Consider the following 15,169-nt stretch of genomic DNA (forward strand, 5'->3'; position numbering starts at 1 on the left):
CTTCAGACATTTTATATTGGATGTTTAAAACTCAATGCACAGGTCATTTCTTGCAATCCAATGCTTTACTAACAAGATTTGTAATTAGTAAAACACATTCACATAGTGCTTTTCCAGCCATGACTGGAAGATTATTTTAAATGACTTTATATTTATACATTATATATATATATATATATATATATATATATATATATATATATATATATATATATATATATATATATATATATATATATATATATCTATACACACACACATATATGTGTGTGTGTGTGTATACATATATATATATATAAAATTACTTTATTATTTTAACAGAAACTTTAGAACCCATTTTCCCCCAACACATCTGCTTTCCCCGAATCCTATATACTTCCTCTACCAATGCCTACTATTTTATCAGCTCTTGAAAAGCTCTAACTGACCACATTCCTTTCTTTATGAGGAGTTATCAAGGTACACTCATGAAGGCAGGGTGTTTGGAAGGATAAAGGAAGTGGAAATTACATGGTGTGATTTTCATATTCCAGAACACTTTTATAGCAAGTACAGTTAGAAATGACTTTGGGTTGGTTTTTTGTTTTGTTTTTTTGCTGTTGATGTTGTTTTCATTTTGGGTTGGGTTTTTTTGTTTGTTTGTTAGTTTTTGTCTTTGAACTCAGAACTCTTAGAAAGGAGTCACCAAGAGAAAACAGAAAACACCCAATATGTTTGCATTCAGGAGGCATTTAATAAATATTTGCTGAATTGGACATTGAGCCTTGCTTTGCTACATCTGCTAAATTACAATCACTCTACTTCAGTCTCATGAAGTTACTAGCTTGAAGCTTTTCTTAATCTTTAGAATCTCAGAAGGTGAATCAATAAATAAACTAGTAAACATTTATTAAGCACTAAGTGGCAGACACTGTGTTAAATACTGAAGATATTAAGAAAAAGAAAAAATAATAATTACTGCCTTCAAGGAGCTTATATTCTAATGGGCAAGGCAATAGGTACTTAGGTACATTCATACGAGTTACCTACAGAGTAGATTCAAGGTATCTTGGGTGGGGGAGTAGGTAGTACCAACTGGGCACCTCAAGAAAGGCTTCCTGCTGAATCTTGAAGGAAATGAGGGCTTCCAAGAGACAGAGATGAACAGGGAGAACATTTAAGGCATGTTGGGGCTAGGGAGAAAGGTAAAAGATTCATTGCAAAGACAGAGAATTAGGAGATGAAGGATTGTGTGTGAAGAACAGCACAGGTCAGCAGAGCTGGAGTGCTCAGGAAGGAGTTACATGTAAGAAGTCTGGAGAGGTAGGAAGGGTGGAGCTGGAAGGAACTTTATAGGTCATCTAATTCAAAGATATCAAACCTACTGCAATATTCCTTAGTATTGCTCAAACTAGATTAAAATGTAACTAGGATATATAAAATTAAATAAATTAATAAATATTATTTATTTATTATTAATAAAAATAAATTAAAATATGATAAAACATAGATAATTTTAATATGAGATTTTCTAAGTCAATATGCAGCCCTACAGGAATCCTTATGTATAGCTTAGTAGCCTTCTTTTGAGTTTGATAGTTGGTGTTCAGTCATTTCATGTGTGTCTGACTCTTCATTACTTCATTTGGGGTTTTCCTGGCAAAGATACTGGAGTGATTTGCTATTTCCTTCTCCAATTCACTTTACAAATGAGGAAATTGAGGTTAAGCAACTTACCCAGGGTCACACAGGTAGTAAGTATCTGAGGCCAGACTTGAACCCGTATCTTCCCTACTCCAGGCCCTACACTCTATCTACTCTGCAACCTAGCAGTCTCCTTTGAATCTTACACCACTGCTATAGTTCAATGCTCCTGATTTAAAGTTGAGGTGACACAGTAAGTGACAGAGTTCATACTCCAAGTGTGTTCTTTTTCCTTTACGTTACTCTTATTTGATGGCTCACCAAATGTCTTCAAAAGATGATTTAAACATAAAAATCTTAGCTGCCATAAGTATAAAAATGGATTGGGCAGCCCCTGTGGAGAACAGTGGTGGACAGATGAAAAGAACTTGCCTCAATCTTCACAAGTATGAAGATAATATTTCTTGGTCCAAGGGTCTGAAAAGAGACATTCCTACAAAATTCTACTTCAGATCTGGAAATTAAACATATATCATTGGCTGCTAAATAGTTTGGAGAAATATTTCCTAGGTATATAATACCTATTGTTTTGCATTAAACCCCAAAGTAGATATATGTAATGATTATTTAGACTTAATGAGATGGCAAATGGAATTATCCCATTCTCATGGCAACCCATATTGGTCCTGGATAGCTAAAAAGATGAGTTTCTTCACAGTTCAATGTCATCCATTCAAAAAAAATTACTGAATTTTCTCTGTCTCTGGGGTACTATGCTAGGTGCAATAAAGGATGCAAAGCAGAATAAGACAAAGTTTCTGCTTTCTGGTCTATGGGACTCAAGCCATATATGCAAATAAATGTAATACAAGGTATAGTGTGAAAGCAAAATCAGAAATAAAAAGTGCTATGCGATTTGTAAGGGAGGAAATATTTCTTCCGTGTGTGTGTGGGGAAACTGACAGGTATAATGGCAAAAGCACGAGGTATGTAAACAGAGGATCTGGGCTCGGATACTAATTTTGAAACTTTCAAGTCTTAGTTTCTTCATCTGTAAAATGGGTAATGAATATGTGTTTTGAAGACCAATTGAGTTAGTATAAATAAAGCACTTGGTAAGAACAATACAAATTAAATTATTATATTTTAGAGGCTAAAATTGTTGAAAACAATTACAGAATAATTTCAGGAAATAGATTGCCTTTCTAGCTCACCATATTTTTATAGTAACCATTTAATTAAAATTATACAACCAGGTCAACTTTAAACATAGCCACTTTAATGATTGTATAATTCCTTTAGCCCTCCAGTCTATCTTCAACATATTGTCCATGGTTATTTCACATCATTCCCTTACATGCACCCATCTGCCTACCACACAAATTTGCTCTTCAGATTCAATATTCCATCTTTTCTCTCTAAGCATTTGTATTATTGATCTCTCACACATGAAATATATTCTTTCCTCAGCTTCACCTTGAAGAATCATCATATTCCTTTGAGGCATACAACTCAGCAGTCATTTCCTCTATGAAGCTTACATCTACCTTGCCCTCTACTACCTCTTGTTGTAACTGGTTTCTCCTTCCTTAAATTATAATACACACACACACACAGACACACACACACACACACACACACACACACACACACACACACACACACACACATTTATAAGGCTTACCATTTGACTTTGGGCCAATTATTAGTGGGGTTTTTTTCCCTCTATCAAAGCTAAAGTTTGAATCTGTGCAATTTTTAACCATTGTTTCTAGTTCTGCCCTCTCAGACAAGAAGAACCAATCTATCCTCTCATCCACGTAACAGCCTATCAAGTACCCAAAAACTTACCACCCTTCCCAGCACCTACTTATGTCTTCTCTAGGCCATACATGCTAAGTCTTTTCAATTGATTTTCACATGAATAAAACTGAGCCCTTTGCCATCCTGATTGCCATCATCTAGATGCTCTCTAGCCTATCAATGCTCTCCCAGGTATGTTATGTCAAGAATTGAACACAATACCTCAGATACGGTCTGACTAGGGTAGAATAAAAATATCAATAGTCTAGGAAGGTTAAAAATAATGACATTGATGATATTTTATCCAGATAAGGTAAATCCACAAAGTTAAATGAGTTTAGATGTGATAATACAGAATATTATTTTCCCCACTTTCCTGATGTATATGCAGACAAGAATGTAAAGGTTTCTTAATTATGTTTTATAAGTTTTATTTCTTTTGGTAAATAATATCAAACTTGAACTTTTGTTTGGAGAAAAAGTTATGTTTAGAAAAGGGTATTCCAATACTGTATAAAAATATGTTCTCAATATGTAGCTCATTTTTTATTTACAGAATTTGATTGATTTGATATTTACTTTAAAATAAATTTAGTTTGCTATTATAATCAATGTAATCATAGAAACTATTTCTCCCTTACAACAAAAAATGGAACTTTTCTAAATTTTAGCAAAATGTTTACTGGTCAGATAAAAGTAGAGACTTTGCCCACATAGTGGTAGATATCTTATAAAACATTAAAAAAAAAACTTTAGTAAAATATCTGGCTATTTACATATCCCTGCAAATTCATATTTAGATATTTCTGGGTAACTTATTTTGTTCTGCAGCCTTTTAAATTTTTGTATGTTGTATATACAATTAGTATACAATTTAGTTGAACTCCAGTGCCATTTATATATACATATAAGCATGTATGCATATGTATATATGCATCCATGTGCATAAGTATATATGTATAAATGCATACACATATATATTTATTTCAGTATTTGGCTAATGCAAAACAATCACCAATAATAAGAGGGTAAAAAAAAAAGCCAAGAAATAATTTTGTGCCAACAAACATTTTATCTCACAAACAGAGACATAATAGCCAAGAGTAAAGTAACTTACTGTCAGTACTTTTATGGAGGAGGGTGGTAAAGATTATGAGAACTGTCACTTTATAAAACAGTGAGAAGTAGGAAAGAGGGAGAAAAGCTTGTAGAAATCTTGAATTAAGACCCAATTATGTAAGATTATCAAAAGAGTATTTTGTGATGAAATTGGAAGGACAATAGATAAATAATGGATGAATATCCATAAACTACACTCTATCTTCTTAATGTTAAAAGGTCAACACTTGGATTGGACCACCTACAGAGAAATGATAAACCTTAGTAGTTGAGGAGAAAGTATGCATACATTATGAACTGAATATCTCCAGGTCCAGAATAAACTAATCCTCTCAGCTTTGGTGCTTTGGCCTTGGGTCTGAACTGTTTAGACAAGTAAATACCAGAGGGCAAACTTCTAAGCAGTCACAGACCAAACAGTGTTTCACATCTAGTTCAGCTCTTCCTCTTCAAACCCTCCCATCCCAACTTTCTGCTTTTTGCTCTGAGTGCACCAATCAAATAAATACTTCTATTAATTTTGGAAAGGGCTCAACAATCAAGACATTTATGGATCAGTTCACCTGTGACAAATCAAACTAAAATGCTCAACCTTGGCCTTCTTCCTCCAACATTTATATTAAAATATAAGCTCCCTGAAGTTATGTAATGTCTCAGTTTTGTATTTGTATTCCCTGTGCCTGACACACAGTAAGCACTTAAATGCTTTTTAATCCATACATTAATGAAATTGAAGTATTTAGGAGTCAGACTATGATTGGCTAGCCTATATTGTAATCTTACCTAATTTCATGAGCTAGGCTTTTGTTAGCAACCTATTTGAAACACTGATAATTAAAAAGCATAGAAAAATTTCCACAATTAATTAACAGGAAGGTGAATCCTGCTTAAATTCAAAAATTCAATCACGGCCACCATTTCTACATATTTTAATAGGGATCTTATGGTAGTATAAGCATTGAGTTATCTCTGAGTTGAACTGTGCAAAATGATCAAAGCAATGAACCCATCAAAAATATTTGTGACACATATAGGCTTCAGAAATTCTGTTTTGGATCAGTTACTAACAGAAGATAAATCTGTTATGGCTATGATCACTACTGTTACTATTGCATTAAGATTATGAGGCATATGAAAGTCAAATATAAGTAACTTTGGCTGTTTCTGATGTATTAAGTTATTGATCAACTCCATTATGTGGGTAATTGGAAGCTGACTACAGTAGGAACTGATCTTTTAGTAAAGACTTCTGGAAGATAAGCTATGTAGGGAAGCATGTAGCCATGGACAATCACATTTTGCAATGTCTAATTTCCACAATAATTTAATTAAATAGTTTTCCCTCCTTTCTCCCCAAGTTTCTTGAAATTCTATTTCATTCTACTTCCACTTTTGGGATCCAAGATGGAGGAGTAAAAAGGTAGTCACTCTCACTCTCTCCTATCAACCTCTGTAAATCCAGAAAATATCGCCCCAGAAAAAAACCCCACAATAAATGAACTAGAAGAAAGACAGGGAGCAGCAGTGCAGCAGCCCAGCAAATGGGTCTCACAGTGCCTCAGCAAAAATAAGGGAAGCAGTTCTACAAAGGCCCCCACCGATAAGCACCCTGCAGAATTCATCTGAAAGGAGCTGAAGAAAGCAACCTAGAGTCTTCCTAAAGTCCCAGTCTTGCTGATTCCAACCCAACTCCAGGTAAGCTGTCAGAACCCTACAGCCTCCAACCATCAACCAGGAAGAGATCCTGAAGCCCAAGTGGTAGAGCAGGCAAACATCAACACCTGGACCTTCGAGTGCCTCAGTGAGGAAGGGGGGAACTGGTGGAAACCAGCTCAGAAAACCACCAGGAGCCTTGGCACTCTGCTGCAAAGGAATCTCCCAGTGCATTAGCAGAAAGGGGGGAGGCAGCACTGAAACGTACCCCAGGCAGATAAAAACCCTGCAGCATCCATCTAAAAGAAGCTGAAGAAAGCTAAAGGAAAGGAAAAGTAGGCAACCTAGAATTGCCTGAAAGTTCCAGCCTTGCTGATTCCAGTTGAACATGAGGTAAGCTGACAGAACCCTACAGCCTCTAATTGCCAACATAAGAGTCCCCAGCACACAAAGCCAGTGACCAAGACCTAGGCTCCCAACAGAATAAGCTTGGGTCAGTGCCCTCTGTTCCCTAGCAGGAGAGCTTAATCTATTTAAAGGCCAGTGAATAAAGAAACACCATGAGTAAAAAGAAACATGCCATAGATTCATATTATGAGAAGAGTGAAGATCAAGGCAGAAATTCTTAAGAGGACAACATTATCACCAAACCCATATCTGCAATGTCAAAAGGGAATGTGAACTGGTCTGAAGCCCAAAAAGCCTTCTTAGAAGAGCTCAAGAAGGATTTTAAAGTCAAATGAGAGGGTAGAAGAGTCCTTAAAAATAATTGGCCAATTGGAAAAAAAGTACACTGAAGAAAACAAGTCCCTAAAAACACAATTGGCCAATTGAAGAAGGAAGTACAAAAACTAACAGAAGAAAACAATCTGTTAAAAACTAGAATTGGACAAATGGAAACTAATGTCTCTATGAGAGAGCAAGAATCAGTCAAACAAAAAATGAAAAAATAGATGAAAATAAAATACCTCATGGTAAAACAAGACCTGGAAAATCGTTCAGGAGAGACAATTTAAAAATTATTGGACTACCTGAAAATCATGATGAAAAAAAGAGCCTGGACAGTATCTTTCAGGAAATCATAAAGGAAAACTGCCTGAAGTCCTAGAACCAGAAGGGAAAATAACCATAGAAAGAACACCGATCACCACCTGAAAGAGATCCCAAATTGACAACGCCAAAAATATAATAGCAAAATTCCAAAATTACCAGATGAAAGAGAAGGTGCTGCAAGCAGCCAGAAAGAAACAATTTAAATATCATGGAACCACAGTCAGGATTACACAGGACCTTGCAGCTTCTACATTAAAAGACCGCAGGGCATGGAACATGATTCCTGTAAGGCAAAGGAGCTTGGAATGCAGCCAAGGATCAACTACCCAGCAAAAATGAGCATCATTTTTCAAGGGAGGAGATGGATATTCAAAAAATAGGAGACTTCCAAACTTCCTGATAAAAAGACCAGAGCTCAACAAAAAATTTGATCTTCAAGTACAAGATTCAAGAAAGACAAGGTAAATGGATAAGGGGGCTGTTTCCCTACAAGGGAATATGACACTTGCAACCTTGAGAACTGTATTGTTATTACACCATGTTAAAGGAGTATACAAAAGGGTGGATATTAGTTGACTTTGATGTAATGAAAAAAAATCTAATCAAGTGGGTTAAATGGATCCAAATAAGTGGATCAATCTGATCTTAGAAAATGTACTGAGAAAGGAGGAGGCAGACAAGGGTAAATTACATTACAGGAAAAGACACAAAATCCTATTACAGCAGAGGGAAAAAGGAGGGGGGAGCATTGTTTGAACCTTACTCTCATCAGATTTGGCTCAAGAAGGGCATAATATAATCAGTTAGGTATAGAAATCTAACTTGCCCTATAGGCAGTAGGAGGGAAAAGGGGAAAGAAAAAGGAGAGGGGGAAAAAGGGAAGAAGCAGTAAGTAAAGGGAAGAAAAGGGAAAGGGATAATAAAAGGGAGGAGGGACTGAAGGAGGCGTGGTCAAAAGCAAAACAAGTGGGGAAAGGAAAAGGAGAAAGAAAAGCATAAAAGGGGAAAAAGGATGGAGAAAAAGACACAGATAGTAATCATAACTGTGAATGTGAATGGGATGAACTCTCCCATAAAACAGAAACGGATTGCAGAATGGATTAAAAACCATAATCCTACAATATGTTGTTTACAGGAAACACATTTGAAAAAGAGTGACACATACAGGGTAAAGGTAAAAGGCTGGAGAAGAATATATTATGCGTCAGCTGAAGTAAAAAAAGCAGGGTAGCAATCCTGATCTCAGACAAAGCAAAAGCAAAAATAGATCTAATCAAAAGAGATAAGGAAGGAAACTACATCCTGCTAAAAGGCACCATAGACAATGAAGTAATATCATTACTAACATATATGCACCAAATGGTATAGCATCCAAATTCTTACAGAGAAGTTCAGGGAGTTACAGGAAGAAATAGACAGCAAAACTATACTAGTGGGGGACCTGAACCTCCCCCTCTCTGCACTAGATAATCTAACCACAAAATAAACAAGAAAGAAGTTAAAGAGGTGAATAGAACATTAGAAAAGTTAGGTATGATAGACCTCTGGAGAAAACTGAATGGGGATAGAAAGGAATATACTTTTTTCTCAGCAGTACATGGCACATACACAAAAATTGACCATGTACTAGGGCATAAAAACCTCACAATCCAATGCAGAAAGGCAGAAATATTAAATGCATCCTTTTCAGATCATGATGCAATAAAAATTATATGTAATAAAGGGCCATGGAAAGATAGACTAAAAAATAATTGGAAACTAAATAATCTAATCCTAAAAAATGATTGGGTCAAACAACAAATCATAGAAACAATCAATAATTTCATTCAAGAGAATGACAATAATGAGACAACATACCAAAACTATGGGATGCAGAAAGCAGTTCTTAGGGGAAGTTTTATATCTCTAAATGCTTACATAAATAAAATAGAAAAAGAGGAGATTAATGAATTGGGCATACAACTAAAAAAACTAGAAAAAGAACAAATTAAAAATCCTCAACTAAACAAAATTAGAAATATTGAAAACCAAAGGAAAAATTAAAAAAATTGAAATTAAGAAAACTATTGAACTAATAAATAAACCTAAGAGCTGGTTTTATGAAAAAACAATAAAATAGATAACTTTGGTTAATTTAATTAAAAAAAGAAAGAAGAAAACCAAATTACTAGTATCAAGAATGAAAAGGGTGAAGCTACCACCAAGGAAGAGGAAATTAAAACAATAATTAGGAATTATTTTGCCCAACTATATGCCAACAAATTTGACAATCTTAGTGAAATGGATACATATTTACAAAAATATAAATTGCCCAGATTAACGAAGAGGAAGTAAAATACTTAAATAACCCCATCTCAGAAAAAGAAATTGAACAAGCCATTGATGAACTCCCTAGGAAAAAATCTCCAGGGCCAGATGGATTTACATGTGAATTCTATCAAACATTTAAAGAACAATTAATTCCAATACTATATAGACTATTTGGGAAAATAGGTGAAGAAGGAGTCTTACCAAATTCTTTTTATGATACAAATATGGTGTTGATACCTAAACCAGGAAGAGTCAAAATAGAGAAAGAAAATTATAGACCAATTTCTCTAATGAATATAGATAAAATTTTAAACAAAATACTAGCAAGAGATTGCAACTTATCACAAGAATAATACACTATGACCAGGTAGGATTTATACCAGGAATGCAGGGTTGGTTCAATATTAGGAAAACTATCAGCATCATTGAGCATATCAACACAAAACCAACAGAAACCACATGATCATCTCAATAGATGCAGAAAAAGCTTTTGATAAAATACAACACCCATTCCTATTAAAAACACTAGAAAGCATAGGTATAAATGGAGTCTTCCTTAAAATAATAAATAGCATCTATCTAAAACCTTCAGCAAGCATTATATGTAATGGGGACAGGCTAGAAGCATTTCCAATAAGATGGGGTGAAACAAGGATGTCCATTATCACCACTGTTATTCAATATTGTACTGGAAACTTAGCTTTAGCAATAAGAGAAGAAAAAGAAATTGAAGGCATTAGAATAGGCAAAGAAGAAACAAAGCTATCACTCTTTGCAGATGACATGATGATATACTTAGAGAATCCTAGAGAATCAAGTAAAAAACTACTTGAAATAATAAACAACTTTAGCAAAGTTGCAGGCTATAAAATAAACCCACATAAATCATCAGCATTTCTATATATTACCAACAAAGCCCAACAGCAAGAGATAGAAAGAGAAATCCCATTTAAACTTACTGTAGACATTATAAAATATTTAGGAGTCTACCTCCGAAACAAACCCAGGAACTCTATGAACACAATTACAAAACACTTTTCACACAAATAAAATCAGATCTAAATAATTGGAAAAACATCAGTTGCTCATGGGTAGGCCGAGCTAATATAATAAAAATGACAATCCTACCTAAGCTAATTTACTTATTCAGTGCCATACCAATCAAACTACCAAAAATTATTTTATAGAGTTAGAAAAAATAATAACAAGATTCATTCGGTAAAACAAAAGGTCCAGAATATCAAAGGAACTAATGAAAAGAAATGCAGGGGAAGGTGGCCTAGCAATTCCAGATCTTAAATTGTATTATAAAGCAGCAATCATCAAAACTGCTTGGTACTGGCTAAGAAATAGGGAGGTGGATCAGTGGAATAGGTTAAATATGCAAGACACAGTAGTCAATGACTATAGTAATCTATTATTTGATAAACCCAAAGACCCCAGCTTCTGGGATAAGAACCCACTCTTTGAAAAAAACTGCTGGGAAAACTGGAAAAGAGTATGGCAGAAACTAGGCATAGACCCAAATCTCACACCATATACCAAAATAAAGTCAAAATGGGTTCATGACTTAGATATAAAGGCTGATACCATAAGTAAACTGGGAGAACAAGGAATAGTTTACCTATCAGATCTATGGAGAACAGAAGAATTCATGACCAAACAGGAGATAGAGAACATTATGAAAAGCAAAATGGATAATTTTGATTACATTAAATTGAAAAGTTTTTGCACAAACAAAGCCAATGCAACTAAGATTAGAAGGAAGGTAGAAAATTGGGAAAGAATTTTTACAACCAGTCTCTCTGATAAAGGCCTCATTTCTAAAATATATAGAGAATTAAGACAAATTTATAAGAACACAAGCCATTCCCCAATTGATAAATGGTCAAAGGATATGAACAGACAGTTCTCAGATGAAGAAATTAAAGCCATCTATAGTCATATGAAAAAATGCTCTAAATCATTATTGATTAGAGAAATGCAAATCAAAACAACTCTGAGGTACCACATCACACCTATCAGATTGGCCAACATGACAAAACAGGAAAATGATAAATGTTGGAGAAGATGTGGGAAAATTGGAACACTAATACATTGTTGGTGGAGTTGTGAAATGATCCAACCATTTTGGAGAACAATTTGGAACTATGCCCAAAGGGCTAAAATGTGCATACCCTTTGATCCAGCAATAGCACTTCTAGGGCTATATCCCAAAGAGATCAAACAAATGGGAACAGGACCCACATGTACAAAAATATTCATAGCAGCTCTTTTTGTGGTGGCAAAGAATTGGAAATTGAGAGGATGCCCATCAATTGGGGAATGGCTGAGCAAGTTGTGGTATATGAATGTAATGGAATACTATTGTGCTATAAGAAATGATGAACAGGCTGACTTCAGAAAAACCTGGAAAGACTTATATGGTCTGATGCTGAGTGAAGTGAGCAGAACCAAGAGACTTTGTACACAATAACAGCCATGTTTATGATGACTAATTGTTAAACTGAACCCTTCTCAGCATTACAAGGATCTAAGACATCTCCAGAGGCCTCAGGATGGAAAATGCTGTCCACATCCAAAGAAAGAACTATGGAAGTGAATGCTATCATTTTTTTTACCTTCTGTTGAGTTTTGTTTCCTCTTTCTGATGGTTCCTCCTATTGGTTTTAATTTTTACTTACAACTTCAGTAATGTGAAGACATGTTTAATAGGAATGTAAATGTATAACCTATATCAGATTGTGTGCCATCTTGGGGGTGGTGGCGGGGAGGAAAGGTGAGAAAAATTTTAAACTCAAAAGCATATGGAAGTGATTGTTGATAAATCAAAATAAATTAATAAAACTTTAAATAAATAAAACTCATTCTTCATTTCACTCCACTATCTATCCCTTGGGAGATTCGACTGTACTAAAATTCTGCAAGCCTGAAATCCATGTGTGGCTTCATTTCAACAGTATATGAAATAATTCCCCGAGTTCCATTCTATGCCTCAGCAGTTAAAATTGAAAAGGACTTCATGCATGGCACTCATTCATAATTATCTAAATTATAACTTATGTCAAGGCTTGACGTCTGTTAGTATTTGTTACTAATCCATCACTATCTAGGACAATTTGTTAAGTAGGGGAGCTATTTTGTAAACAGAAGAGACTTGATTGAATAAACAACTGACACACTTTATTGTGCCTGCTATGAGTCAGTCCCTTTGCTAGAAGAATTGGGATATAAAGGCAAATGTGAAATAATCCCTATAGTGATCTAAAGCAGTTTACATTCTATCAGGAAGGACAGCATGCATATTTTTAATATATACCAAAAATTATATACAGAATAAATTCAATATAAATAAAAGGTAGTAAAATTTAAAGTCCTGGGGACAGAGGGCACTTGTAATTGGGGAGATCAGCAAAGTCTTCTAATGGAACATAGTTCTTAAGCAGTGTCTTGAAGGAAATGATGACAGTAGGGAGGAAAATAATAAATAGAGGGAGTGGGGAATCTTACTTTCTTGTATTCTGAGCCAACATTCAAAATCAAAATAGATTTTCTATCCCTTTGGGTACAGTTTGACTATTCTTACTGATATTACCACAAATTTTTCAGAAAGAGGTTAATGTTCAGAATGGAACAGTGTGATATAAGAGGAAGGGAAATGGATTTATAGATAGAGGACCTGGGTTCAATACCCAGATCTGATACTTCTGATACTTATTATGCACATGATCTTGGACTAGTCCCAACCTCTCTATAAGTCAGATTCACCAATTGTAAGCTCTTTCCTACCTTAAACCTGTGATTTCCAAGAGCTTGAAAAGAAGAAGAGGTCAGAAACAGAAAAGGGCATATACTTAAGAGACGGAAAGGAATTCATGTTAAAATACAAATGTGTTTCTTTTTTAAGAACAAAACAAAATGAGATTATGTAATGTCTCTATTTTCCCTTTTAAAGAATATATTACTTCTGAAGAAATATATCAAGCATCTGCCACATTTTCTCATATGCTGTGCCCATGCACAAAATAAAAGGAGATTCTATATGTCTTTGGGGTAGTTTAGTTGTTCTTATTGGTGTCAGAAGTGTTAAGACCAAATGAATCAGATGTTAACTTCACAACTCAATACTCTGCAACAAGCCATTTGCTAAACTTTAGGAATCTAGTCACCTAAGAGTGTAACTCCTTTCTGAGGAGTATGACAGACACTGAGAACAGACCCATATGTTACTTACTGCATATTCCATCACTCGCTATTCTAATTGTTTCTGCCTTCCCTAACATATAATTTTATTAATCCATACAATAATATAACATTTGAAGAGTATGTTAGCTAACTTGTCTATAGGTTACTTTACCTATTTGTCTATATATAGATTCAGTGATGGTACTCTGGGCATATACCCTGAGGACAAAGCTAGAAGGAAAGGTCTCATTTTACTTAATATGTATGTATGTATGTATGTATGTATGTATGTATGTATGTATGTATGTATATGTGTGTGTGCATGTATATATGTATGTATATATAGCGGCATTTGTTTAATAGTAGCAAAATATTAGAAAGAAAGTCTCAATTGATTATGAATGGCTAGACAAGCTGTGGTAGATGAATAGATACACTGTTGCACCATACCAAGGACCAATGTGAAGAATTTAGATATATGTGAAAAGGTTTGGAAAAAGTGATGTAGAGAGAAGTAATCACCAATGAGAGATCAATTTAAATGATGATCATAATGAAAAAGAAAATGATGCTGGATGATTTCAGAGCTCTGACCACAGGGAAGCAGTCTGATGGAATGAAAAGAACAGTGATTCTGGAGTTAGAGACCGGGGATTCAAATTCCTTCTCTGATACTCACTACCTGTGTGACCTTCAGCAGGTCACTTAATTTCCTTTGGCCTCAGTTTCCTCAACTTTCAAATAAGAGGATTGGACTAGATGGCCTCTAGGGTTTTTCCTGCTCTAGTTCCATTGTCTATTGTGACAAAAACTGAATGAATACAGAGGACTGATAAGCAAGCACATATCCTGCCTTTTAATCTGAGTCATGGTGGAACCAAGTGTGGAAAGAAGTGAATATAGTCACAAGGGGATAATACGTTGATTTACTTTTCTTAATTGTACTTATATATACAGATATATACAGGACAATGGTGATTTTGAAATATAATATACACTTTTTCCCCCTTGAAAGTGTCTTAGCTTGTTTTATCCTGACACATCACATGTAGCCTTTTTATTTTAGTTTATTTTTAATTTATGGAATAAAACAAGCATTTCCATAACAATACAATAAAAAGATGATTACACATGAAACTGCAAATCTACTATGCACAACTTGCTATTCCTTTTAAATACACAACAAAATTATTATGTAATTGTTTTTTTTCCCTTTTGTTTTTCTTCTTCATTCCCTTGCCCCCAGATATGGCTACCATATATAGACTTTTGCAACATTATAGCCAAGGTAATTTTTACTAAATGTGATCAAATGAACATGAACTTGTTCCTTCCAATTTGACAAACTTAAATGCTGATGTCAAGCCAGTTCATTGTGACAGAGGGTTGAATATGACCAGTCTTTGCCTGTTTTGGCAAAAAA

Source organism: Phascolarctos cinereus, unplaced genomic scaffold, assembly GCF_003287225.1.
Source record: "Phascolarctos cinereus isolate Bilbo 61053 unplaced genomic scaffold, phaCin_HiC Scaffold_726;HRSCAF=1367, whole genome shotgun sequence".
NCBI classification, from domain to species: Eukaryota; Metazoa; Chordata; class Mammalia; order Diprotodontia; family Phascolarctidae; genus Phascolarctos; species Phascolarctos cinereus.